This window comes from Tupaia chinensis, unplaced genomic scaffold, assembly GCF_000334495.1.
Source record: "Tupaia chinensis unplaced genomic scaffold, TupChi_1.0 Scaffold000381_1, whole genome shotgun sequence".
Classification (NCBI taxonomy): domain Eukaryota; kingdom Metazoa; phylum Chordata; class Mammalia; order Scandentia; family Tupaiidae; genus Tupaia; species Tupaia belangeri.
The window spans coordinates 1,394,718-1,417,751 of NW_006159883.1; the positions used below are offsets into that span (position 1 = coordinate 1,394,718).

The 23,034-nt window shown below is 39.5% G+C and overlaps 1 protein-coding gene across 1 annotated transcript in view; it reads right to left on the reverse strand.

The window, feature by feature from the left end:
- CERS6 (ceramide synthase 6) overlaps window positions 1–2,118 on the reverse strand; it is a 333,671-nt gene extending 331,553 nt beyond the window's left edge. Inside the window, exon 1 of the mRNA XM_006153571.3 lies at window positions 2,058–2,118. The gene's annotated coding sequence lies outside the window, so the exon portion shown is untranslated. The remainder of the gene's footprint in view (window positions 1–2,057) is intronic.
- Window positions 2,119–23,034: the final 20,916 nt, after the last annotated feature.

Sequence of the window (23,034 nt, forward strand, 5' to 3'; positions counted from 1 at the left end):
AGGCGTGGGGGGGGGTGGCCACTCCACATTCTCTTCTCTTCCATTCTCTTGGGATTTGGAACATGCACTGGACATGAGTTTCAAACCATCAGGCCCAGGACTCGAACTGCAATCCACCATGTGGGAGTCTAGCACCTTAACCACTGCACTACTTGCTGCCCCCAGAACTGGACATTTTTGAGGCATCATGCCTGTGAGACCTAATGTGGCTACCTTCACTCCCATGAAACAGTTTCCCATTGAATCAGAAATCATGTATGGTTTACTACATGGTCCGCGTGGATATGGTCTAGGAGATGTTTTGTTCATTTTTCCTGCAATCCTTCATTTTCTGCCCAATTCTGCCAGTGAATTTTGCTGGTCCTTTCCAGGGGCGTGTACACACACACACACACACACTTCTTTACTCTGCCCTTCCATTTACCACCTTCTTTTCACTCCTTCCTATTAAAGCAAAACTTTGAAGAATGGTTTACACTGACAGTTATAGTTAAAATGTTTGCCCCTAAAATTCATGTATTAGAGACTTAATCTCCAATGCAATAGTGTTAAAAGATGGCGTTTTTAAGAGAAGATTTCGGGTCTCTGGGCTTTCTCATGAGAGTGGATTGTTACCACGCAAGTGGGCTTGTTATAAAAGTAGCCCTCACTTGTTTTCTGCCTGGTGCACTTGCTTCCACCCTCTACCCTTTTGCCATGAAATGAGGCTTTTGCCAGATGCCAGCACCATATTCTTGGACTTCCCAGTCTCCAGAATTGTGAGCCAATTTATTGTTTATAAATTGCCCAGTCTATAATGTTCAGTTATAGAACCAAAAACAGGCTAAGACACTACTGCTTCCAATTTCCCTTCCCTCCATTTCCTTTTGAACTTTCTTTCGGGCATTTCCCTCTCTGCTGCACTGAAACTGCTCAAGGTCACTAATAAGCTCAATGCTGCGAATCACAAATGGCAGTGCTCATCCTTGTCATCTTAGGCTATTATAATAGAACACCAAGCCTCGGTGACTTGCCCCACAGAAATTTAGTTCTCACCCTTTTGGAGTTTGGGAAGTCCAACATCAAGTTACCAGCAGATCCCGTGTCTGGAGAGTGCTCTCTGCCTGGTGTGCAAATGGTTGTCCTCTTGTATCCCAACATGGTAGAGTGCAGAGGGAGAGAAATCAAGCTCTTTGTGACCTCTTCTAAGGGCACTAATCCCTGCCACACTAAGCCAGCCTTCATAAGGTAGTTACTTCCCCAAGGCCTGTCTCCAAATACTATTATGTTAGGAGTTTGGATTTTCTGATAAGAATTTTAGAGGATATGAACATTCAGTCAATAGCAGTTCTTGACATCTCTATCAATAGCATCTGGCCCAGTTGTTCAATTCTTGGCTTTTGAAACATTCTTGCCTTGGCTTTCAGAAACCACACTCTTTGGTTTCCCTCCTTCCTCGTGGTTCCTTCTGCTCAATCTCCTTTCTAGTTATTCTTTACCTTCCTACCCTCTAAAAGTTGGAGTGGTCTAGCAGTCATCCTTTTGTCCTTCTCTCTTCTTCATCTGCATTCCAGTCTCATGCCTTTCAATGACATCTATATGAGCTTTGATGTCATATTAAAAGCACCCATGTTTATATCTTAGCCCCGAACTTCAAACACCTAATCCCACTGTCAAACTCAACTCCACTTGGATGTCTGAAAGCCTTCTCCTGTTCAAACTACTAATCTTCACCCTCGAAGTCCTTCTCTTGTGTAGTTTTGGTTTAGGCCAAAAATATAGTTACTTTTTTTCCTTCTCTCTTTGTCTCCTACCATCTTTCTGATTCATCACAAATCCCATCAGCTCTATCTTTAATCCATAATCTCTCACCATCTCTCACCACCATCTTGGCTCAAACAACCAACGTTACATACCTGAATGACCCCAGTATCCTTCTAACTCTGTTTCAATCTTTGCCCCTCTACAGTTTATTCTCTGCCTGAGTGATCCTATCGACATGTAAATCAGATCACTCTTGTGCTTAAAGCCATGCTTCTTTCCCAGTCTGTCAAAGCCATGACAATATCCTAAAATACCTGGTTCCATGTTACTTCTCTGGCCTCTTCTTTCTCCTCTCCCTTACTCTGTTTTGGTCACACTGGTCTCCTTCCCTTCCTGGGATACTTCTGTCATGCCTCAAAGGGTTTGCACTTAATATTCTCTGTCCTTAATACTATTTTTTTTCCAAATACCCATGTCTGTTCTTTCTTTAACATTGCTCTCTCAGTGAAGCCTTCCCTTGCCACTCTAGGTAATCTACAACCCTCCTCATCCTCGCTCTCCCTTTGTTCTCCTGCAAAGCATTTATCACCATCAACACCACATATATCTTACTGATTTCTTTACTGGCCTCACACACATACACACTAAAATGTAAGCTTTTAATGGTTAAACATCAGTATCAATTTTATCCACCCTTCAGTCCCTAACACTTTAAGAAGTGCCTGGTATTTAGTAGTATTAGTGAAAAAGTAATTGCAGTGCTTTTCTTTCTTTCTTTTTTTTTTGGAAAGGTTTTCGCTATAGGGCACGTGCGCTCGCCAGACAGACAGAGAGAGATAGAGAGAGACAGAGAGACAGAAAGCGAGAAATCACCCCCCAGGGGGGATGGTCACGCCGCAATCCCTTCTCCTCCATTCTCCTCTCGGGATCTTGGGCACGCACACACACGTGCCTGACGTGAGTTTTAAGCCACCGGGTCTGGGACGCGAACTGCGGTCGACTACGTGGGAGTCCAGCGACATAGCCATTATGCTAACTACTGGTTCCCAAAGTAATTGCAGTTTTACATTGTTGAAATTTGCTGTTTGATATTAGATATGTTCTTAAATACTGGGTTGTTTGGAAAGTCATGACCCATTTTTGCATAGAAAACTACATCATGACTTTCCTAACAACCTAATAAATGTGGTTGTGTTATATATCTCACTATTTGCATATATATATATATATATATATATATACACACACACACATATATATATACACATAGATATTTTCTTATGACATTACTTGCTGTTTGTTTCATGTATATTTTAGACTATGGAAATGATACTAGACAAAAAGCAAATTCAAACAATTTTCTCATTTGAGTTCAAAATGGGTTGTAAAGCAGCAGATTCAGCTCCCAACATCAGCAACACTCTTGGCCTAGGAAATGCTAATGAGTGTACAGTGCAGTGGTGCTTCAAGTTCTGCAAGGGAGAGGAGAGCGCTGAAGATGAGGAATGTAGTGACTAGCCATCCGAAGTTAACAAAGACCAATTGAGAGCAATCTTCAAAGCGGATTCTTTTAGAACTACACAAGTAGTTGCCAACGAACTCAACTTGAACCATTTTATGATAGTTTGGCGTTTGAAGCAAATTGGAAAGGTGAAAAAGCTCAATAAGTGGGTGTCTCATGAGCTGACTGGAAAAAAAAAAACTTCATTTTGAAGTGTCATCTTCTCTTATTCTACACAACAACAAATCATTTCTCAATTGCATTGTGATGTGTAATGAAAAGTGGACTTTATATGACAACCGGTGATGACCAGTTTGGTGACTGGATTGAGAAGAAGCCCCAAAGCACTTCCCAAAGCCAAACTTGCACTCAAATACAGTCATGGTCACTGTTTGGTGGGGCCTTATCCACTACGGCTTTCTGAATCCTCGCTAAACCATGAAAACTGAGAGGTATGCTCAGCAAATCAATAAAATGCACACGAATTATAACAACCTGCATCAGTCAGTATAAACAGGCCCAAATCTTCTCCATAACAATGCCTAACCACACATGACAAAACCAGTGCTTCAAAAGTTCAACTAAGTTTGGCCTTATCAGCCATATTCACTTGACCTCTCGCCAACTGTCACTTCTTCAAGCATCTTGACAACTTATTGCAGGGAAAACTTCCACAAACAACAGGATGCAGAAGATGCTTTCAAGAATTCTCAAATCTCAAAGCAAGTATTTTTACACTACAGGAATAAACAAACCTTTTGTCGGCAAAAATACATTGTTTGTAATGTTCTTATTTTTATTAATAAAGATGTGTTTTAGCCTAGTTATAATGATTTAAAAGTCATGGTTCAAAACTGCAACTGCTTTTGCACCAATCTAGTAGGTACTTAAGAAACTATTGACTTACTGAATTGAGATTACTCCAATCTAAAAGAAAAAGAAAAAAGAGAGAAAGAGAAGTCTAAACAAGGGGGAAAACTGAATAATTATGTTTAATGTTTGTATATCCATGCTAGACTCATGTGAAAAATGGTGTGGGCATAAAGAAGGGATTGTTCAATTCTGGAGTAGGCATGGGAAGTGTCACTGAAGTAAGTCTTCATCAGGGAGATTTCACCATCCCCACTCCGGAGTCTGTGGCCAGCTGCTCATTATTACTGATGACTCTCTGGAAGAGGCCCTGGCATCACCTATATTCTTGTAGGCCATAGAAAGGTTTGTTAAGGCCTTTCATCAGGTTAGTGGCAAAAGGCTGTGTCACAATGGAACCTAGCCTTCTTGACCATCCAAGTCCCTCTCCTCCAACTCTCACCCCCATGACTGCCTCTAGTGTTTCTGTCACTTTCTCCAATTTTACCTGATAGTATCTTATCTTGTCTCTTACCCCAGGGCCCCTGTGTTCCTTTTATGTCCTTGCATACACAGCAGTCAGTGCTGGTGAGTTAGTGCCCTGGGGCCTGAGCTTTGATCATGGGTAATAGAGGCAGTGGATACATTTTCATTCCTTTCCATCCCTTGCCCCTTGAACATACACAGTTGCTTCAAACAGCCTCTCTAAAAAAAATATGTCCTGTGATACAAATCAATCAGTTTATTTCAAAGTCATAACCAGCTCAGTAACTCATCCCCTTATGCTTCCTCTTTCTCTCCCTCTTTCTCTGCCTCATTTCTCCTTTTCCCTCACTCTTGGTTCTCTGAAACCATCTGCCTCTAGAACGTCTCTTTTTTCTAGAGAAGCCTAACTAATAGGGGAGCTAAAGATAGTGTTGCTCTCCTATTCCTCAATTTTGAGAAGGTGGTGGGATTTCAGGAGCATTTTGAAAGATGACTTTTGTTGGGCAGTGGAAAGAGGATTTACATTTCTCTGTAAATCTCACACAAGTCTCTTAGTTTCTTCTCTCTCTTTCTGTCTCTCTTGGGCTTTTGGAAGCCACACAATGCTTCAACCATCACTATACCCATTCACATGATCTGTATCAATGCAAGTATTTACATCTTTCAAATCACCAATGATTATAAAGACCATCACAGGCAATTTTGTTTTCTTTAATAGCAAAAAGGTCTGTACAAGGACCTATTTTATTTCCCCCATTCTAAAAATCAGAGCTGAGAACAGCAACTATTTGGAATCCGGCAGACCCAGTTCCTAGACAAGGCTTCAAAGATGTATTCACATACTCTGGGCAGCTTCTACCACTTACCACCCTTGAACTGTTTCAATCCCTTCTTGTAATTTTTTTTTTCCTCAGAGAGGGGGAAATCCTTAAAAGAGTAAGGTGTAAAGAACACATACATATATTAGGGCTAGAGAGTAATACAATGTAAGTCAAACAGACATCGATCTGGTCCTGTTTTTCAAAATAATGGGGATATGACCGATTCCAAGGGATTTTAAGAACTTTATTGTCATATGTAAAATGTCCCTTACTTTCTAAGAGCATGCTATTGTCCTCCTGTGTCTGTTATATGCTAGTGCTACCTGCCTTGCCTGTCATCTGCCTGCTTGAGGCTCACATGAGGGAACATATGCGAAAGGGTTTCTGAACTATTCCCTTCTGTGTCCATTTTGTTAGTGGACATCTACTCTTTTATCTAGCTAGCATGTCTCCTTCAAGCAATGGCCCCTTCCTACCACCGCCTATCCACATGATTACTACAGAAACACAATAGTAAAAGATCATTCCTTATCTGATCACATTTTCTTAGTTCACAGATTAGACTGAGATAGCAATTAAAGTCCTTCAAGACTCAAGGATTTAAAACTTAGAAGTTACTGAAACCCTTGCTTCATCATATATCCAGGAAAAAGCAGAAAATAGCACAAAGAGAGAAGAATGAAGTACACATATAGCGGTAAGTGAGGTTAGAAACACAGAGTCTTGTTGGCATTTGAGTTCCAGGTTGTACATGGAATGTCTTGAGGTTCCTTGAAACAGCCTATCTTCATGATTCATTGTCCTTTATGGTTGCTGTCATTTTACTCCAAGAGTCCCATGATCCAAGGCATTATTGTAAGATTATCTGTCTTTAACACTTTGCTGACCTAAGCTCAGTCCCTAGGAAAGACTGGTCACAGGAAGGATTAGCATAGCACCTTCCCAATGAAACTACTTTATATCTATGTGGGAAAGACTTCTAATTATTGCTCCCCCCAATAAAACAAAATGCAATTTATGCATCAGACATTATAGTACTTGTTTTACAAAAAGAACAAAAACCTCTATCTGGGAAGCAGGATGTGCTCACATGAAAAGTCAGAGAACAATACACACTAGCATCACTCAAGATAGCACTAGACAGGAGATGGTGCCCACGTATTGCAGAGAGCAAAGTTCCTACTCAAAAGAGAAAAGAGAAATTTTATTTTGAAGAGGTAAGGAGAACTTCAAAGAAGAGGCAGAAATGGAATCAGACTTTGAAGAATGAGTAAGATTTTAAAAGGCATGAGCAAAGGTGAAAAATGGAGGGAGACTTAATAAGGGAAAATAAACAAAGCATTGTTGAGATGCCAGATTGCAAATGGCCATTAGTATGAGGCCAAGGGATACTCCTACTTATTTAGTGAGAGCTGTATTTTATTTATGATCACAGCACGTAAGCAATTCTACAATATGATACTGATACACAAACATACCCAATTATTGTGGGGTTAAGCATGACATATATAATGCTTTTTAGTTCTTATTCATTCTTCAAAGTCTAATTTTATTTCTGCCTCTTCCTTGAAGTTCTCTTGATGACTTCAAAAGAGAATGTCTGCTTTTTTTTTGGGGGGGGGCAAGAATCCTTGCTTTCTGTAATTGTGTGTGTGTGTGTGTGTGTGTATACAAATAAAGTTATTGCTTAAAACAAGACAGAGAAAAAAGTAAGCATCAGTTTAAACACTGAGTTCACTGATTTTAAAAAATTTAGTTTTCACTGTAAACAATATGGGAATATTGCTAAACTTTATTTCTGCAGTTGTTCCTCATGAACGTAAAACCAGCTTGCCGTGATTGGCAAAGTTGCTTTAAATCTTTATCTTTTACTGTCCAGGTATGAGTCTCTTCTGTTTTTATTTATACAGTATTGGAGGAGGGAGGATAAGGTTGGGCAAGACGTAGACAGGATTCATCCCCACAGCATACTAATCACCCATATCAGCGCGGGAAAGCCAGCATCTCCCTCCATCATAAGAAAAGGAAGTATTTTTTAAATTAATTAATTAATTCATTAATTTTACATTTAATCACTGTGTATCATTACAGTATACCAAATGAATGGGACCAACTCAAATGTCCACGAACACCTGAATGGATTAAAGGAGTGTGGAACTATGTATTTAACTCATGGCGTTGGAGTTGGGCTGAGTTAATGTCTGCAACTAAAACAGAAATCAGCTCCACATCATTTGCTGGAAGTTCTCCAGCTGGGTTTGTTCCCTCCCATGCTCACAGTCCTTCTTACAACTAAGTCAGGTACTGAAGACTTTTCACCTCCTCCCATTACCATGACAACCTCTACCCCTGGAACCTTTTCTGATAGATAGCCATCAATTACTACTCTGGTGTTCCTAGCTAAAGCTAACCACTAGCTGTTTTATTCTGTCTTCTCTCTAGTCATTGAAAGCTATTAAACTGTTAATATTGAAGCAACTTTCTTTAACTCATTAGTCAGGGTCCTATTTAAATTTTAAGCATGCCAAATGTGTTGCAAAACTACAAAATAAAGTGAGGAAACACCATATTGGCTGTGGGCTGTCTAGTTAGGAATTAAATTCACCTTAGTTCTGACTTCATAGATATGTCAACCACTAGGTATAGTCATCCATGATGGCATTTCCTCTATGTAGATATTGGTAAATAGCATTTAGAAGGCAGGACTTCTGATTTATTAGAGAGCCAGCAAACCTAAGTCCTGATTTCCATTATGCGAAGGTTTTTATCACCAACAAGAAACAGAGAAAATAACCCAAAATATTTCTTGAAATCATTTACTTTATAAAGAAGTATAGAATTTCAGAACTGGAAGAGAATACTCCTGAATACAATCAGGCATCTGTAGTCATCCAAGCTATGATTAAACATTTCTGAGGACATGGAGCTTCCATGCCATTTTGACATACCTGTGACTGTTAGAGAATCTTTTAATAAAGATGACCTGGAGGAGCCTAGCAAAACTTTCTTGGTTATAATGTCTTTTATGTCAGTTCAATGGACCTAGAACTCAAGGACAAGATCCATGTCTAGTCACATCACTTTAAACAAAGCACAGAACCATGCATTTGATTCACCATATCTATATAAAGAAATTAGGAATATCTCTGAGTGATATTCCCCATCAGCCAGGAGTTCCTTGGCTCTGTGAGGAACAACAGCAAAGTCTAACTTGCCTGGAGAATGATCAGCCATTTGTCGACTGATGTACAGATAACTGTCTTCCTTTGAATTTAGCCAAGAAGTGCTGGATAACACTGAGGAGTCTTTATGTTTGTTTGTTTGTTTGTTTTAACAGTTAGACATCATGACTGTGTTAGACATTAGTCAGTTGTGTAGAAACAGGAAAAAATCGAAACTTTTCACATTTAAGTCCTAAGGTCTTCATGAAGTGTACAGACCATAAGATGACTTATTTTATTTAATTAATTTTATTTATTTATTTTTGTTAAAGATATTTTATACACGTTATCATCAGCATTTTTATACATAGATATCATACATTTATATTAATGGTTACATAAATTTGATTGTATGAATATACCATAATATTGACCAACAATATTAAATCATTATTGGTCAATGTTCATTAATACTAGTCAAGTATTAACAATTATCCCTGACTAATAACCATTTATAGTTTCTTTATATTTTATTGATTCACAAGGGAATTTAACTAATCTAAATAATTTCAAAAACAAGAGCAGCAGATATAAACATATCTATGAACACATGTCTGACTTTAGGCATAAAACTCAGTGAATAGAATGAACATATAAAGTAGCACCTAACTGAGGCTATATTGCTTACTGCAGTCATTAAATAGGTACTTACAATGTGTTTTTTTTAAATTTCAAGAAAAGCAGTTTTAGCTTTAATAAGTTAAAATGCAACAATATTAAGAAAAATTTGTCTAACACTTAAAATCAGGAAAAAGATTAGGATTCTGTTCAAATGGTAGACAAATACTAAATACTAAAAACTAAAAACCTTTCAAGGGCAAAGGTAAAACATAGGAATAAGTGCACTGTAATTTTCTTCTGAAACATCTTTTTTTCTTCTCTCCATTTTCCCTTTTACCAAAGAGAATTAAACTAACTTATTTGAAAAAAAAAATTAATTTAGTCTCAATTTGGTCTGTTATTTTCACAAAGCCCCGTAAGAATACTAATTGATTTAATTGACTTTGCTGGAACTTTTTATAAGGAACTTCAGATTAGACTATAAAGCCCTTGGAAAGACTGCCTAGTACCATAAACAGTTCTGCCTGGCAGATGAGTAAAGAATGTCACTTCCTGACAGACCTCCAAAACTTTCAAATGCAGGTACTTGAAGGTACAGATGGAGAGTCCCTGACTTGACTCAGTAGCCTTGGCAAACCTAAGATGACTGTATAGCACATAATTTTTTGCATAAAATGTAAAACATGAAGGCAAGTGGAGAACAGAAAGGCCACATTAGTTGCAGAAGCTGGGTGATTAGCTAGGGGGCACTCCTTAGCTAAGTTACTTTATGCCAAACAATAGCAGGCAGGTAATTCAAATCCTTCCCACCATAAACTAAAAGTTACCATAAACCACAGACCTATGGAGTTGCTGAGGAAGAATTGTAACTCCAGCTCTCAAATGCATGGATGCCAAGAATGCATCATGTTCTTAAAAAGTTGTGATTGCAAGCTCAGATGACATCTAGAGCCAGATAGAAAACACAATGAATGAAATAGGACAGAGAAAGAAAATAGGGTCAACTGGAGATTTTACAGGCATTAAAATTCATTTTTCCTTACTCCTTTTAAAAGAAAACTTGTATTAAAAAGCTGCGCAGGCAAGTCAAACACATCTGTTGGTCAGTGTTTGCAATCTTCAATTACTTCCTGATCTTCACAACTAAAGGACTATATTCATTAAGGAAGTTTATTTTTAAAGGAATACTTTTTTTGTAAAAAAGCAATTTATCCACGACCAGCTTTGTGGCCTGGTGGTTAAGGCAGCCAGATCCCACATGGCTTATCACAGAGTTTGAGTCCTGAACTCGATGGCTTGGGAAAGATGCCAGACATGTGTGCATGCATGTCCAAAATTCCAAAAGGAGAGAGACATAGAGAAGAAAGGACTGTGATATGACCATTCTCTGTGAGGTGCTTTCTTTTCTCCTCTTTTTGTCTCTCATCTCTCTGGTGAGCACAAGCGCCCCATAAGAAAAAAAAATAAAAAGAATTTATCTAGAAAGTAACAATAAGGATGATAAGGGATATGGGAATCTAGAGGAGCAAAAATCTCTAACACAAACAAAAAGCTTCAAGTTTTTTTAATGGCGATGAGGAAGATGAAGAGAAAGATGTAGAAATGCAGAGGAGGATGAAGAGGAGGAGCTATTTTTACCAGCAGATCCTGAGCTGCAATTTCCTAGAATGAACCTAAGTCTCAGAATTCATTCATTCATTCAACCAATATTTGCAAGGCCCGATGTCAAGCACGAAACAAATAACAGTGGGAAAGAGGTTCAGCACTTGCTCTTTTGGACAGAAGTTGGGCAAGTGTAAGATAACTGGATCATGAGAAGTATCCCCGTTTTTAAGGTGTCCCCCGGTGTATTGGGTCTTCTGTTCCATACTTAAGTCATCTTGCCATCTCTCTCTATGCTCCTCTGGTTGCTTGTATATTCATACGGAAAGCCTTCTGAAGCTTTTCTTGCCTGCTGTCTCTAGCTACTGACTGTTTTGCAAGCCTATACCCCCAACAGTCCCACATTTCTTGACTTTGCACACATGGCCTAGTCTCTTGCCCGGTCCTGTCCTAGTCCAAGTCTCTGACAACACCCACCAAAGTATTTGAACACTAGTCAATGCACTAATACTTTAAGACCTCTTCATCCTAAACTTCTACTCTCTCAGAGGGTGTAGGAGATAAGGAATGCAGTCAGAAATTGAAAGATCCTAAGATATGATAGTAGAGAGGGTAAGTGTAGACACCAGTGACTGTAAGGGAGAGGAGTGGGTAGTAGAAAGTGGGTGATAGAGGGTGTGTGAGAGAGCAAAGGAAAGAAACACTTAATAGACAAAAGAATGTAAGGTTATCTGTCTTAAAAATTCTGTAATTTTAGCTTTGTAAAAATTAAAATTAAAAAATAAATAAATTTTTTGAAAAGAAGAAAAGGAAAAAGCAAGAGGCAATTATTATCAGATAAAATCATGCTCAAAAGTTAGAAATTTAAAACTTATTTATTATTTTATATGATGTTTAATCACATATATCTTTACAGAGGATAATATATCTTTTTCCAACATGATTATCATGCATATCAGTTAAGACAAAGGCAGCAAATAGCTGCCTGTACTTCCCAAACAGACAGAGAGACAAAAAGAGAGAAATCACCCTCCAAGGAAAATGGCCATGCCACAATCCTTTCTCCTCCATTCTCCTCTTGGGATCTTGGGTATGCACACACATGTGCCGAGCATGAATTTTAAGCTGCTGGGTCAGGGATTTGAGCCACAGTCAACTATGTGGGAGTCCAGCAACACAACCATTATGGTATCTGCTGGTCCCTTCAGTGCTATTTTTGATAGAGGAAAATTAGACATCAGAAATCATTCTGTGTGGCTTCAAGAAAGTAGAATCTCAAATGAAACCTTCATCTGCAATAATTAATCATCATTATGTTTGCCTTCCAAACAATCATGTCCAAGTCTAAAATAATCATTACCTGGCAATCATTAAAATACTTTAAATTAATTTCTGCATGCTTATAATGGGAAAGTACATATCATTTTAAAAGTTCTTTCCCCTAAAATAAAAATATATCAATCTATGTAATGCCCACTTTGATTGTTAAGTTAAATTCAGTGTAGTATATAGATGCTTAGATAGGATAATCATATTATAAATATTCCAAAGAATTAATTGATCTCATGTAATTGAATTGGAGACCAATAAACTATAATAACTTCTGCTGCCCTAGTGGCTTGTGATGTTTTGAGAAATCATCTCGATGTGATGGATGTGTCTAGGCTGAGATGTTTCTACTTGTCTTGCATTTTTATGATCTCTACATTCATTTAAACTTCAAAATGCAATTAAAATACAGCATAATCAGAATTTCAAAAAAAATGAGTTTTCAAAACTCTGCACAGATTTGGGTTATCAGAATACTTAGGCACTCTGAATTCACCAATTCTATATTTTTCAGACCTCCTCTGTGATTGTCAAAAATCTATTAACAAAATCCAGAGGTCTTGGAACTTAAATGCTTATGAATGATTTTGCTTACAGATTTTCACAGCCCTCATTTGCATTGTAAAATTGACTTTAGCTCTAAGTTTAGGGAGAAGTTTTAGAAGCTCTGACATGGCAAGTTGCCATGAGAATATTTTCCCTTTGGGGAAATGAAGCTCGAATGTGCTAATTAAGGGTGCTTAATATCCGTCAAAATTAATTCTTTGTTACCTGCAGTGGTTTAATTATTCCCCAGTGGAAAGTCTGGCAATGCCCTGGATCTTTACATAGCAGTGGGGCTTTCACTGATACTGTATCAGCAGCCACTTTCCAAGTATTTCTTCTACTCACTGAATATAGAAGAGTGGCCAAAGGAAAAAAGACGTTAGCTCTCAAAAGAAAACAGACAAATTTTTACTGATTTTTACAAAATAAGTTTCATTGATGTCATCATACCTCAAATAAAAGAAACTTCAAAAAAAAAAAAAACCTTCATAGAAATAAAAGTGAAGGCAGGTAAAGTGTTGTAATTAAATCAGCAATTCTAAATTACTCCAACCACCAGAGGCAGCTAGCCAACCCCGAACATCCCCCACAAGCAAGTGCTTGCCCTTTCCACAAAAGTAAAAATCCAGTGTCCTCAGAGGGTAATGGCTGAATTGAGAGGTAACTAACCATAGGTAAGATTGTTTATCTTAATCCATAGATTTGCATGTTATCCAGGTAACACACAAGTTATCCCTTCTTTCATCTGGCATTCTTGAATTGTGTACCTCATACAGCTATAAAAACATAATAAAAGGCTCCAAATGTAGGTACATATCTTGAACACAAATGTCACTTCCTCTGATAGCCAACTCTGATCATATGTTCTGAACTCACTACTTAATCACTCCATGAAATCACCCAGTTTTATTTTCTTCTCATCATGGCCATCTGAAATCTTGTAGGTTTAGTTATGTGCTTGTTTGCTACTGTCTTCCCATCTGAAGCACGTGGGCTCTGGGAGGGAAGGGTCTTAGCTGTCCCATGTCCTGTTCTACCCCATACCTTGAGCAACACTTGGCACAAGGTGGCTGTTCAGTAAAATCATTATTGAATGAGGGAAATGCAGATTTTTTTCTTTAATGCCAAGCACAATTCTCTCTAACAATCAAAAACAGATTTATTTCAGAATCTGAACTGGGCACATGACTGGATTCCTCACATAGGCAATGTGAGCCTCAGTTATTTAATCAGAAGGATTGTGTACAGACCCAAAGTCACTTGTCTACACACAAATGTTCACACTGACACTGTTCATCTCAGGTGTATTTGACCAGAATAAGTTGACATGTCCAAACTGAGCACTTGGCAGGTTTAGTTAATAGCACTTGGAATGTTACTCACTTCCTGCGCTGGAATATTCTCAGCTAAACCCTGTCTGTGCTGTCTCTACGCAGACTCTATAGACTCTCATTTTTGGTAGATTTAGCAAGTGCTTATAGAACACCCTTAAAATCCAACTCAGGGATACAAAATAGAACCCCAAAGGTAAGAGATGAGGTTCCATGGATTTCCGCCCCAGTGACTCTACTTCTCTTGGTGCTGTCCAACCCGTTTGGCACTATGCAAGGTGGATCTGGAGGAGGTATAGGAGCTGCCCAGGATCAGAAACATCCACATAACTCTGCCATCTTCTTTTTTTTTTTTTTTTTTTTTTTCTTTTTTTGGGGGCGCTTTTTTTTTGTGGTTTATTTGGAGAGCTATTTTTGTTATAGGGCACATGTGCTCGCCAGAAAGACAGAGAGAGATAGAAAGACAGAAAGTGAGAAATCATCCCCCAAGGCAGATGGCCACACTGCAATCCCTTCTCCTCTTGGGATCTTGGGCATGCACACACATGCACCCGACTTGAGTTTAAGCCACCAGGTTCAGGACTTGAACCATGGTTGACTACATGGTAATCCAGCGATATAGCCATTACATCAACTGCTGGCCCCTCTGCCATCCTTCTGTACAACAAGCAAAAACAAAACCCAACTCTGCCTAGATCTCCCTAGCTAGAGAACGCATCCATATTCCTTTGTGGGCAGCACTGCCCATCACAGTTGGATTCCGTCTCTCTTTCCTGATCCATGATCTGGGGCTCTCACCTCACCCACCTAACTTTCCACTCACCTCTTGATAACTCAACTCTCTTCTCTCTACACCATCCATTTTAACAGTTCTTTCTTCTCTTCCCCACCCTCCCTTCCTTTCTCTCTTCCTGTCTTGTCTTTTTTTTTTTTCCTTTCCTTTTATACTATTTCTGTTTAGGAAGTCTTTTTTTCTCTACCTATCAACAATATATTTGTAAGCTAATTTCCACCTGCAAAATTACTTTCTGGAATTTTTCCTAGACCTCATCAGAGTTAGAACTAATTCTTCTTTACTTAGTGTTGCCAGAGATCTCTATGAGCCCGTCCTACCACACATAATGTCTTCTCTATTAAAGCACTGTCTCCGTCAACATAGGGACTAGTTCATACTTTATGTCTCTTTTTAAGTTTATTTATTATTTATTTTCCCCATGAGCACTCTTGTTCATGGAACGAAGAAAGAGAGACAGCACTGCCAACAGGTCCCAACACTATGAACCACCCCCAGTCTTCAGTCAGCCCCAGATCCTGGGCACATGTGTGCCAGCATATTCAGAGATCTCTAGACTTGGACCAGGAACCATCCCTCATGGGATTGCTTCACAGAGTGTCATGTTTTACTGCTGTGCCACTACCTGGCACATTTCATTTCATTTTTGTCATCTCATGGTCCAGTACAGATTTGTACACATAATGAATGTTCAATAAAGTTTGTTCTCACTGGATTTCTTAGGAAAACAATAGCTAGCCATTAGTTTGTGGTAAGATCTATAAATAATGACTAGGTCATAGTTAAAGCATACAAATGCTTGGGTTTATGCTTTACCTCTTGCAAGCTACATGCCCTTGGGCAGCCCTCTTACACCTCCAGGCCAGCTGTGGAATGTAAAACCTCCTGCTACCTGTGCCGCAGCCAGGCTCCCACGTCAGAGCTACATCTTAGAAAGAAGTTTTCTTCTTGTTAAAAGTTCTGAAGCTGTTGCCAAAACGTGGCCCTGACATCTTGATAGAGTGGAAAGAAGCCTGGGAAAACATATTCTGAGCAGTATATAAAAAATATTTTGGTTTTTGGGTTCACTCTTTTTTCATTTTAGGAAAATTACCTCACTGTTCTTTAAGCCATATGAATGAAAGTTAATTACACCCACTGTTTCTATAGTAACTGTGAGGTCACCCATAATCACCGTGTTCAGCCCTAGAAGCCAGAGTTATGTTTGTTATGTAAAGTTTGTATATTGTAGAGCTGAGCTTCTTCCTGTAAGTTTTATTGCAGTTTCTTGATGAAAAAGATAAACATTTATAACTCTTCCAGGACTGAGTGTAGGACCCAGACCAAATTACGGCTTGTCCAAGATAGCACAAGGGGGGGGGGAATGGGTGACTTGTTTTGTTTTATTTTAAAGCACCAGTGACTGGACATGAAGACAATGTGGGGACAAAGTTGAAGGGTTCATATTCATGGAACCTGTCATTCTCTGGGAAGGCAATGCTGCTTCTCTGCCCAGGTGACAAGACAAAGCAGGGCCTTGAATTGGGGTGTAGATCTTCACTCTCACCTCTGCAAAACCAACTCCCCGAGCTTCTGGGGCAAGAAGCCCCAGCTCCCTTGTTTTTGATGTTCTCAGAAGTTCCCACAATTGGTCAAGCAAACAAAGACACATGATAGCTGCTACACAGGGGACTGGAGTGTGTGTGGGCACATGAGACATAACGCTTTAGAAACTATACGGAGAGCAGGAAATAAATATTTAGAGAAAACAGTGAGGTTATGACCTCAAATCATTCAAAGCTGAGCTTAGCACAGTAGTGAGTACTCAATAATGTTAGAAATTTATATTATAACAAAAAAGTAACAACTAAGCAAAACTTTGAGGTGAAGGAGGGCTCTCTGTATATGCTCTGTTTTGGCTGTCTTAACAGATAAACAAGAAAGAAAGACATTGAAAGACATGAGGAACCAGGTCAGAAGGCTTGGGCCTATGGAGTTTGTACTTCGATCAGCAGTCACGGGTAGATTTTAATTTTACTCCTACAGAAGAATTCCTATGAAGATTTCTGCAGCTAGAACCTTAGGATTAAAGAGAGAAAGACTATATTTGTTGGGACCTCTACTGTTTCTGGGTCCTGCACAGTTGTTATCCCACCATCCTGTGGCAGGCAGCAGTCTTTAATAGAAGCTAGTTTCTGTATGAAATTATAATGATGTATGCAGTCAAGTAACCTATCTCATGCTGATCTAATATTAGTTTCTTAGAATATTCCAGTAAGGTCATAAAGCCCTTCTGTAAAGCCAGAGTGATTTAATGGGAACTTGGAGATATGCCAACCTGCTCCTGTGTCACCAAGGTAATAGCAACTCCATCATTCTGAGAATTTGCTCTCATTTCCAGAGACATCCACAATTTCCATGTAGATATATGTGGGCCATTAAATATTTTCCCTGGGGTTCCCAGCGATGCAGGATTGCAACAAGAAAATATTAGCCCAATCCTACTTCTGGCATACACACATACACAAAATGTTATAAAATATTATAAAATGGATATGGAATAAGGACAGTGAAAATTAACTAGGAAATGTATTTCTTTTTTTTGTCTGTTCTTGAAAATGTGCTGTGTAGAATTTGAGATCTACTCAGAATATAAACAATTAATTTATAAGCAATGATGTGAAAAAAGAAGCAAGACTTTAATAAGTTAAATGTCATTTTAACAGCCTTTAAATCATCCTTTAACCCTCCATTTCAAAACCTGGTATTTATTTTACCTTAATAGTGCATCTCGATTCAGACTAGGTATATTTCAAATGCCCATTAGCTAATTAACTAGTGATTATTCTATTGTATAGTGCAATTCTATAGCATTTAGCACATGTTGTTTCCATTTTATTTTGGGTAAAGTTTCTTCAGTTCAAAAAATGGGAAACTCATCTTTGTATTTCCCAACATTTCCAATAGAAGACGGAGCATATAGATGGTTGAGTTAAAGTGATTGTGCCTTACCAAGGTCCTAGAAGGGAAATGTTTGTATCCCTCTAGGCACCGGTAGTTCTCACAAAGCAAGAGTCATCTTTGGACAGCAGTCTTAGAAGCTGCAAGGTATTCTGAGAGCTGAAAAACATCTTCGAGGTCAAACCTAGGAAACTGAGGAGAAATTGCAGGAGAACTATAAAACAAGACAGAGGCAAAGAAGCAGGTCACCTTCTGATTAGCATTTGAAAAACATCAACAACAACAAAAAAGAGAGACAATGATGAGAGGCTACCCAGTGACTCAACTGTCTGAGAAGATTAGAGCAATAATGGACACTTCATGTAAAAAGATTCTTTAAAGCTCTCCAGTGCAGCTTACACACTCAACTTGCATCTTGAGCTAATATTTCCAGCATATAACAGTGCCATTTAAAAAAAAAAAAATAGCTGTTCTTTTTGGGCACTTAGGTTATGTCTGACACAAAATCAAACAGGTAAAATCTATTTTTAAAAAACGTTTTGGGGCTGGCCCTGAAGCCTAATGGTTAAAAGAGTGGGATACCACATGACTGGCTACGATCTGAATCCTAGAATGAGTAGCCTGAAAAACACCACACGTGTGCATATGTGACCCAAACTCTGACAGGATGGAGAAAAAGAAAAATAGAAGAAAAGAGATTATTGCCTGAACATGCTCCATGGTGGGGATGGGGGTTTTCCCTCTCCTTTCTTTCTCTATGTCTCTCTGTCTCTCTCTGGTGAGCACACATGCTCTCTAGTCTAAATAAATAAATGACAAAAAGCACTTATTAGTTAATGTTCTTAAAAATTGCCCCCTTTTTTCCTCTTTCAATGAGTAAGCTGTTAAAATATGAGAACATAGCTTCATAGTGTACATACTACGGTGTTTGCAAATTTGCACTAAATCACTTCCCAGGAAATTACAATTAGTGGCGTCTCTTACAATACTCCATGTTAACTTCACAGTTCACTGCCATACATGTTATCTTATCTTGAGTAAAATCTCCAGGACAGGGCCAGCAGGTGGCATGGTGGTTACGGCACTGGACTCCCACACGACTGACAGTGGTTTGAGTCTTGGACCCAGCAGCTTGAAAATCAGGCTGGGTGCAGGTGTATGTCCAAAATCCTAGGAGGAGAATGAGGAAAAAGGATTACAGTGTGGCCATCCACCTAAGGGGTAATTTCTCGTTTTCCCTCTCTCTGTCTCTGTCTGGTGAGGGCATGTACCCTATGGCAAAATACTTTAAGACATAAAGAAGAAAGAAAGTCTTCAGGACATTTTGTGCCCTCCCATGTATCTTCTGTTAAGGGTTTTTGAGTTGACAAAATCAGTCTCAGACTGTGGATTTTAGAAATCATGTTAATTCGTACAATTCAAACCTATTAAAACTCAACTTCTTTAAAACAGTACCTTGGGAACCAGCAGTTAGTGTAATGGCTATGTCGCTGGACTCCCAAGTAGTCGACTGCGGTTCGCGTCCCGGACCCGGTGACTTAAAACTCATGCCAGGTGCATGTGCATGCCCAAGATCCCGAGAGGAGAATGAAGAAGAAGGGATTGTGGCGTGACCATCACCCCTGGGGGGTCATTTCTCGCTTTCTGTCTCTCTGTCTCTCTCTGTCTGGCGAGCGCGTGCGCCCTATAGTGAAAACCTCTCCAAAAAATAAAAAATAAAATAAAACAGTACCTCTCCCTTTAAGTATATATAGTAACAATGTAGAAAAGCCTTAGATATTGGCTCTACATGCTGAAATGAAAAGCGTTTGAAAAACTATTTTACTGATGTACTTTGGTTTCCAGCAACACATGTAGGACTAACATCATCTCCAACCCAGGGTCTCTAGTGAAATATGAGGAAGAGTTTCTTTGTTTTGACAAGAATTATCATCCTCATAGTTATTGCTATTCGCAAAGAGATCTGAAACAGGTAGGGAAGCCTCTGTCACCCAAGAGAGGTGCATCTGCAGTGTGAATAGGGCTGGGTGACAAAGACATTAGCCCTGGGGAGTCTCTGTTCTCACCAACTGCCTCACTCTGGTCAAAGGTCCATCAACCAATCAGAATCTGATGTTCAGTGACAGAAAAAAAAATATATATATAATGCCACTTCCGTTCTCTTTTAAATATGTATTCACTTGTTCACATTCATATTTATTTATTTGTTTCTTCCATGAGAGAGAGAGTCAGAGAGACAGGTACCCCTAAAAGCGACTTCATGCCACAACCTCAGCCAGCCCAGGTTAGGGCACCACGAGTGTGGCCTGTGTGTTCAGGAGGTCCTGAGGTACTACCCTGAGGTACTACCCATGTGAGTCCAGTTGCATTACACTACCTGGCCCCTTTTCTCTTTTTAAAATGTTAATTTATGGTAAAACCATGTAAACATTCAGACTTAAAGCAAAAGTTTCTTCCCTCATGTGGTGATTAAGTGTAAAGTGTGGATTGAGTCCTTACGTGTTTGTTTGTTTTTAGTTTGCTATTTTCTCTGGAGAGCAGGAAAGAGATAGGGGGAGGAAAAGTGAGAAATCACTCCCCACACTCACACACCAGGGGGATAGCCACTCCTCGATTCCTTCTCTTCTGTTCCCCTGTCAGGACCTTTGGCATGCACACACATGTGCCTGGCATTTTCAATCCCGGGTCCTGGACTTGACCTGTGAAGTTGGCCATATGAGATCCAGCCATCTTAACTTTCACACCACCTGTTGTCCCCATGCTCTTTAAAGTCAATAAAGCTTCCAAAGCAATTGAGCTCCCGGAAGCCTGAGTGCTGGTTTTGAAGCCCTTCTTCCATCAGCATTTCTTTTTTTGGAGAGGTTTTTGCTATAGGGCGCGTGCACTTGCTAGAAAGATAGAGAGAGACAGAAAGACAGAAAGTGAGAAATCACTCCCCAAGGGGGATGGCCATGCCACAATCCCTTCTCCATTCTTCCCTCGGGATCTTGGGCATGCACACACACATGCCTGGCGTGAGTTTAAGCCACCAGGTCCAGGACTCGAACTGCAGTTGACTATGTGGGAGTCCAGCAACATAGCCATTACACCAACTACTGGTCCCTCCATCAACATTTTAAATAGGCTATTAAACTTTCAATCAATATCAAGCAAAGATGTTATGTTTGCAGAACTAGAGACATTTTCTAAGGACATTTATGTATATAACAAGAAAAAAGTTTTGCTATCCTTAAAAAACTGAGTAACACTCTACATTCATGGATTTTTAGTAACAAACAGGTTTGGGCATTAGCAGACTGTGGGAAAGTAAGAGAGGGACTTAGTCTTACCACTTATGACACTACTAGATCTAACACCTCACCTTTTTTTAAAATAATTTTCCCCAAGACCATCGGTGCTTGCTAGCTAGAGAGAGAGAGAGAGTGAGAGAGAGAAAGATAGGGAGAAAAAAAGTGAGAAAGCATCTCCCATGGGGAATGGTCATGCCACAATCCCTTCTGTATTTTCCCCTCCTTTTGGAATTTTTGGAAAACACATGCATCTGATGGGTTTCTCAAGACACCGAATACAGGACTCAAACATGTATTCAACCACATGGAATCCAGCCACCTTAATCATCATATCACAAGCTGGCCAAAACACCTCACTTTCATAACAAGTAATTTTGACTGCCATCATACCTATGATGAATGACATTCAAATAAGCTCTTTTAAAACAAAAGTAATATACTTTTCCTACTATAACATAAAGGAGAAATAAAAATGAAGCAATTTATGAATAATGTAAAAATATGTATTCAATACACAAATAATTAGCTAGGAAGACAATAGAAAATACATAATGAAAGAGTCAGTGCTTGTGTAATCTACAGAATTCAACCAAAGGAGTGGTGACCATCATCACCGAACCCTCACATGTGCATTGACAACACCACAGGGACTGCTGGCATCCTAGGGATGTGGTGTGTCTATATGGGGAAGGACTCTTGCGGAAGTCCCAAACCAAATGAAATCTTCCCTTAAAAATTCCCAACTGGGACCAGCATTTAGCGTAATGGTTACGTCGCTGGACTACCACATAGTCGACCACGGTTCGCATCCCAGACCCGGTGGCTTAAAACTCACGCCGGGTGCGTGTGCATGTGTGCCCAAGATCCCAAGAGGAGAATGGAGGAGAAGGGATTTCAGCATGGCCATCTCCCCTGGGGGGGGGTGATTTCTAGCTTTCTCTCTCTCTGTCTCTCTCTGTCTGGCGAGTGCATACACCCTATAGCAAAAACCTTTCCAAATATGTATTCAATACACAAATAATTAGCTAGGAAGACAATAGAAAATACATAATGAAAGAGTCAGTGCTTGTGTAATCTACAGAATTCAACCAAAGGAGTGGTGACCATCATCACCGAACCCTCACATGTGCATTGACAACACCACAGGGACTGCTGGCATCCTAGGGATGTGGTGTGTCTATATGGGGAAGGACTCTTGCGGAAGTCCCAAACCAAATGAAATCTTCCCTTAAAAATTCCCAACTGGGACCAGCATTTAGCGTAATGGTTACGTCGCTGGACTACCACATAGTCGACCACGGTTCGCATCCCAGACCCGGTGGCTTAAAACTCACGCCGGGTGCGTGTGCATGTGTGCCCAAGATCCCAAGAGGAGAATGGAGGAGAAGGGATTTCAGCATGGCCATCTCCCCTGGGGGGGGGTGATTTCTAGCTTTCTCTCTCTCTGTCTCTCTCTGTCTGGCGAGTGCATACACCCTATAGCAAAAACCTTTCCAAAAAAAAAAAAATTCCCAACTATTGTTTTCATGTGTAAAACAAAGTCAGATTCTAAGCTCAGATAAGTATAAGACAAGATATTTTTATGTACATGTATGTGCAGAGGGTATCTGAAAATAGCATAAGAAGCCAGATAATTTTTCATTATATGAAACTGCCTTGCACATTGCAGGACATGTGACATCTCTACCCCCACCCAAAGGACAACATTTCCCCTAGACATTGCAGCATTAAACAGATTAAACAGTATCACCATAAGTTCCTGTGGGCAAGACCTGCAGAAAAAAAGAAGGTCCAGTAATGTGAATGATGCAAAGCTCTAAGAACAAAGCAGTAAGAAATTCCCAGAGAAGCCTTGTATTCCATTTTAAGATATTTCCTGCTTTATAGTATGCTGAAGTTGCCTATTTTTAGTTCAAAACCTTTAAGCAAAGCTGGAGAATCCAGCTGGCAGATGACCAACCATGAACTGATCATGTAATTTAGACTCTCATCATGACTGTCCTGAAGGAAATCATGTGAGG